We start from the raw sequence: 6,366 nt of genomic DNA on the forward strand, positions 1-6,366 counted from the left end.
TGATCCTATTTGCCATTTCCAGCTGGTTTAGGTTTTACTGTTATGCTCCATAGAGATGAAATACCAACAGGAACATAGCCACAAAAACTTCTTTGGATAAGAGACTCAAAAATTTGGTTTGGATTTCTTCCTATGTTGCTAAGCTGGTGCAGAAAGCAGTCAGAAGCAGCAGTAGTCACAACTCTAGATTAAATTACTGTGGCCGTGTATGTAATAGCATGTAGCGCAACATAGCAAGATTGGTGCTGAAGACCAAGTATTCACACCATGTATTTCAGGCATTTTAGTTCAGAGTAGTTCTGATCTGGTCTTGCAGACTGAAAACTTATTAGTTGAATGCATCTTCCAATCTGGTTTCATCTAAGAAATATCAAGTATATTAATATATCCTTCCAGTACTAACAGGGAGCCTACAGGAAAGCTGGGGAGCGGTTCTTTATCAGGGAGTGGAGAGACCGGACAAGGGGTAATGGTTTTAAACTGATTTAGATTAGACATTAGGAAGAATTTTTTTACTGTGGGGGTGGCGAGGCATTGGAACAGGTTGCGAAGAGAAGTCACACATGCCTCATCCCCAGAGGTGTTCAAGACCAGGTTGGATGAGGCTTTGAGCCACCTGATCTAGTGGAAGGTGTCCCTCCCCGGGTCTGGAGGGCTGGAACTGGAATGATCTTTAAGGTCCCTTCCAACAGAAATCATTCTATGATTTTAAGTTCATGTGATCCATAACCTCTTTGCAATGCAAACCTACATACAGTAGAGTGGTGACTAAGATTAACTTCATAAATTCACATCTGATCCAAACACTAATACAGCTGCATTCACTCTCTAGATTAGTTGATCTTACACCTGTTACTTGCCTTCTTTCCTACATTTAGCTATGTCTTTACTTCGAAACAACATTAGACCTCTCAACCTCATGCCCAATCAACTTCTCAAACTGAAGAAGGAGGAATAGTATCTTAAAATATAAGCCATTGTGCCCTGTGGAGCACGCAGAATTTCAAGGATGTTATAGCTGATCGATAAGTCAACAGACAGTCCCAATAACCCTTATAGTTACAGTACAAAAGACAAAACTGATATGATGACAGAAATGTGTAGCAAACAGAGGGTAAGGCTACACAGACCTCTGTTGCTTGACGTTGCAAGTGACATATGAAAAAACCCGTGCATGCCTCAGAGGAAGAATCCAGGGTTCCTAGTATAGACCTTGCCCTATGTTTCTTTATTCCAAGAACAGCAGCTACTGGTTTACAAAGTTTCAGTGACATAACCTTGAAAGAGGTGCCTCCATAGTACAATATGTAGTATAACAACGAATGTTCTCTGTAGTCTACAGATATCAAACAGTGAAACAGGCAACAGAAGGGAAAGATGCGATTTGAAGTAGATCAGAACCATTAAGTGACCATGTTCTATCATGTAGTACCACTTTTTAAATCAAACCTGCCCAAATTAAAGTGTCCAACTAAATAAAAGTGAAGGGTTTAGAAGCAAGCTGTCCAACGGAGTTTCTCAGAAACATTTTTTTTATTTTAATATTACCTCATATTTTTACAAACACCAGAGCTTGATATATATGGCTCTCCCCAGTCAAGAAAGACTGTGCCTGAACATTAACTATGAGGTCAAAATCTTCCAGAAAGCAAGAAACTCTGAAGTCAATTCAAGGCCTCTTCATCTAAAACTTGAAAATTTAGTTAAATTTATTAAAAAACTACTCAAATTTCAACTTCTATGTGCACACACAAAGAAGCGAAAGAGTTCATAACAGCTAACAAATGTACAAACAAAAAACCCAAAGTCATTACAGTTAACAGAAATTCTAAACAAAGCAATAAGGATTCTACTGCACTATGCGTGTGCATTCTCTTGACTTTGTAATGCTCACGTTCATGCTTAATTTTTAAGTAAAAGAAAAAAACAAAGGAAAATAAAAATCACTGAAGTTGACATGGTTTGTTTACACCAAAAGTGTTATCTTCCATTTCAGGTTGGAATATACTCTTTATTACCTGCCTCAAGAAACATTCTTATATGCAACTAAGATATACACAGTATAGGATATAGGTTGAGGAAAAGCTATCATACTAAGAATGCTAAATATACAAAATTAAACAGGGTATCAAATTTATTTTACAAACTCGCAGGGCCATAAAAGACCTATTCTTTTTTTGTGAAGCCACATCAATTCCAATTTCCACATCATCCCCTAAAGTAGCTCTTAAAAGCTCTACACAGATCAGGCTGATACATACAACTGTTAAGTGTAAGATCCTTATCTAGCACACAGGCTGCCACTAATGAAGTATACTGTGAAAGTCTACTCAGCAGCTTAAAATCTGGATTGCAAGCATGGCATGTGAAAAATTGAAGCATTGCTATTGTTTCTCCACAAGTTCTCCAAGCAAAAATAGTAAAACTGGTCACACGCCATGCTTTTCATAGGATGCATCATGCTGTAATTTCTAAAGTTAAGCACAGTGTATTGAATACAGACCAGCCAACGCAAGTTTTATGCATGCAGTATAATCCTTCCAGGCACAATGCAGCAAGAACAAAGCAGAAGGCTTTGATACACCACAGATTTATGCAGTCGCAAAACCCTACAAATCTACATTGATGCTGCTGTGTTCCCATAGTATGTTCTAAAGGAGCAAACTTCAATACAAGGAGAATAAACCATATGAGTTAGAGGCGCCTCTAAATAAGTGAAGATGGATTCCTCTCAATACTTTGAACCTGTTTAGCCATGTTGACAAAAAGGAAAACTAACCCCAAAACACCACAATGAAAACCACACCACTGCATTATTATTATTATTATTATTATTATTATTATTATTATGTATTGAAATACTGCAATTATTTCAATATAAAAATAAAATAGGGACCAGGCTCATAGGCACCTCTAGCTATTAAAGACACAGAGGCAACTGCCACTCTTCTGTTACAGTGCAAAACCAGAGTAGGGCACCACAGAAGATACTTCTCTAACACCAGTGTTTTATCCCATGGTGTTAGCTACAAACCAAGAATCAATTTACTGTTAAGTAAGACAGGTCCTACTACACAGGTTCTGGGCATCTACCCACGCAAGCTTCAGGGCCATAGTCCAAGTTAGCTCCAATTGTCTTGGCTTGCAGAGGGTTTTGAACATTGGCAATAACCTACTGATATTAGCAGGTGTTGCAGATGTTGTTTATTTCTTGAGATCAGCTTCTGAAAGGAGAAAAAAAATTCTCCATCACTGTAGGCCCCATCCATGAAAAACCATGAAAAGAACCTTTCTATGCCAGTCTGGGGAGGCCAGCTGAGGGCAGATTCCTCGCCAAGGGGGAATGACTCCTGAGGCCACACTAAAGCGAACCTGACCTCAGTTATCCTAGCCTTCTTCCATTAAACTCCCTCATTCAATGCTATTGCAAACCAAAACTTTGTCTTATGCCCTGTCAAGGGAACACTGGCCAGAACCAACTGCATCCTTTGCCCTCTGCTGTCTGCAACACACCAAAGGCAAAGGAGAAAACCTCACCACCTGCAGGCCGCGATACAAGGTGCCCAATATAAGGAACCTTCTCCTTAAGTTTTTGAAGCCCACACAGGTGCAAGATCTCAGCATAAACACGTAAAACACAAGATTCCTTAACATGTACAGCTACTGTTCTTAGAAAATAACAAGGTGTTTGTTCTACATAAATAGGTTAACATTCATACTACAACTGTAAGTCTTGCACAAATAAAGAGCAGGCCCATCTTTACGCTAAGGCAGGCTGTGGCAACAGCTTGGTCCTCCATGCTGAGAGTGCGTTGTAGAAACCTAGTTGCCTAACTTGCCAACATCAATTCTTTTTGCCAGAGCAGACCTTCTAAGGTGCTCAAACCTACTGTTCATTACCAAGAACCACCATTCCATTTGCCATTATTAACAAAGAAAGGCAAAGAAGGCCCTATCTCCTCTATTTGGTGAGGACTGGAAAAATGGCACAGACAAACATATGAACTGCCAAACAGAATTTGTTTCCTTTCCAAGTTATACGCAGATGCAAAACAATTAAAAACTCTCCTATTTTTGTGTCCTTTGGTTTAAAAGAGTTGATGCTATTTGAAACAACTATTCCAAAGACCAAGAGGCTCCTACTGCATAAGAACTATGTAAACGCCAGCAACGCACGCTGGTCTCTGATCGATGAAGGCATCTCAGACTATCCCAGAACATCAGTGGAATATCATCCTGTTTGACCTATTATCCCCAACCTCTGGCTTTCACCATCTATAAAAAGTAACTTGGCTGGTCTGTAACAACTTCTATAATAAAATAATCCTCCATGTTTCACATGGCACTAGAGCATGCACTACGAGACTAATGAAACCTTTAAGTGTCTGTCTTCACAGACACTCCCTGACAACAGACACATGAAACCAAAATTGCACTAACAATCAAGATATCATTACCCTGAAAACTCACCAAAGAAGGACACACTACAGAAAACAGGGAAACAATCAACTGGAGACAAAGAGCAAGGAAAAAAAAATGCAGAGCTACTTAATACCATCTCCCCTTTAGTTAAAACAAAAACATGCTCTCAGTTTCCAATGCTTATTAAATTTTTGTTCTCAGAGTGGCTGGCCTTCCACACAACAGCCTGTAGCAGTCGCAAAGGTTAATGTGAGCATTTCAAAAAGTACCGGATGGCCAGTTTCATCTGGATATAAGTTTATAAAGGAAAAAAATCTAAGAAACAGCTTCAGGCCCTCAAGGAGCTACAAGGCTGCACTTGGCACTTAGCAAGTTCATTATCAGTATTTCATTAACTAGGTTCTTAAAGAGAAGTCTACCTATCATACAGGACTCACTTTCTATTCTCTGTTACTCAAATTCAGGAAGGAAAGCCTAAAGCACATAAAGATGAATACCTTAAGAGAAATCTACGCTACATGGACACAGCAATAATATCTAAGTAAATATGTAATATACTTCTGGTTTAGCTAATGTCATCATCAGAGAAGAAAAAGTTAGCCAGTGCACGCAGCTTTCATGTTAATACAGCAAACCTTCATATCAGTTCACTAAAAGGAATGTCTCCAGAGATTTTTTCACTGGTGATGAACCCCTCTTGAAAGCCTACCCCCCACGTGCATTTCACGTGAAGACACTAGAAAGGCTGAGCCAAGTTTCCGGCTCCAAGTACTTCCAGACCGATCACAACAGACACCAACAGCGAAGGCGGCGGCCAGAAGAGCTCCTCGTTGTCCCAGCTGACTTCACAGCGAAGGAGTGGGCACAACTGATGGGGTAGCGCTCCAAGGAACAGAACCTGAGCAACGGGAGGCGCCCGTCACGCTCTCCCGCAGCTGTGCCGACAGACCGGGGCACCAGCCCGGCCCCCACCGTGCCAGCGGGGCGCAGCGCGACAGCCGCGACCCAGCACGCCCGCGATACCATCTCTCGCAGGCGAATAAACCCAATATCCATTAAAAAACAATAAACGCTACCCGGGAATACCAGCTGCCCAGGGTGCAGGGCTGATCCCGCCCAGGGTGACAATTTAGTTCATTCAAGCGTACCCTAAGCTCATGCATTTAGCAAAAAAAACAGCGACCCGGGTCACGGCTTTAGCAACCTAATAGCGGCCAAATGAGCGGGGCGGCCGCACGCTCCAGCGGAGCCCTGCGGCTCCAGCACCCTCCAGCAGCGGGGCCGGGGACGGCACTGCCCGGAGCCCTCGGGGAGGCCCTCGGGTCCCCTGCAGCGCCCACCCTGCGGGACAGACTCCCCTCCCCCCCCCTCTGTGCGGGATAGACATCCCCCTCCCCTCTCTCTCTGCGGGGCGCACACACACACATACATACACACACATACATACACACACATACATACACACACATACATACACACACATACATACACACACAGAGCCCCCTCCCCTCTCTCTCTGCGGGGCAAACACACACCCCCTCTCCCCTCTCTCTCTGCGGGGCACACACACACATACATATACACACATACATCCACACACACACCCCCACCCCTCCCCTCTCTCTTTGCGGGGCGCGCACAGCCACACACACCCCCTCCCCTCTCTCTGCGCAGGACAGACACCCCCCCCCCCCCCACTTCTTCCTGTCCGGGGCAGACACCCCCATATCCCCCTGCGGGGAACACACCCCTCTCCCCTCTCTCTCTGCGGGGCAGACGCCCCCCTCTCCCCTCTCTCTCTCTCTGCGGGGCAGACGCCCCCCTCTCCCCTCTCTCTCTCTCTGCGGGGCAGACGCCCCCCTCTCCCCTCTCTGCGGGGCAGACGCTCCCCTCTCCCCTCTCTCTCTGCGGGGCAGACGCCCCCCTCTCCCCTCTCTCTCTGCG

The 6,366-nt window shown here is 43.9% G+C and overlaps 1 protein-coding gene across 2 annotated transcripts in view; it reads right to left on the minus strand.

Annotated features, from left to right (window-relative positions):
* The window catches only part of ARL15 (ADP ribosylation factor like GTPase 15), a 217,971-nt gene that overhangs the window by 211,153 nt on the left and 452 nt on the right, over positions 1 to 6,366 (minus strand). The window lies entirely within an intron of this gene.

Source organism: Cuculus canorus, chromosome Z (genome assembly GCF_017976375.1).
Source record: "Cuculus canorus isolate bCucCan1 chromosome Z, bCucCan1.pri, whole genome shotgun sequence".
Classification (NCBI taxonomy): Eukaryota; Metazoa; Chordata; class Aves; order Cuculiformes; family Cuculidae; genus Cuculus; species Cuculus canorus.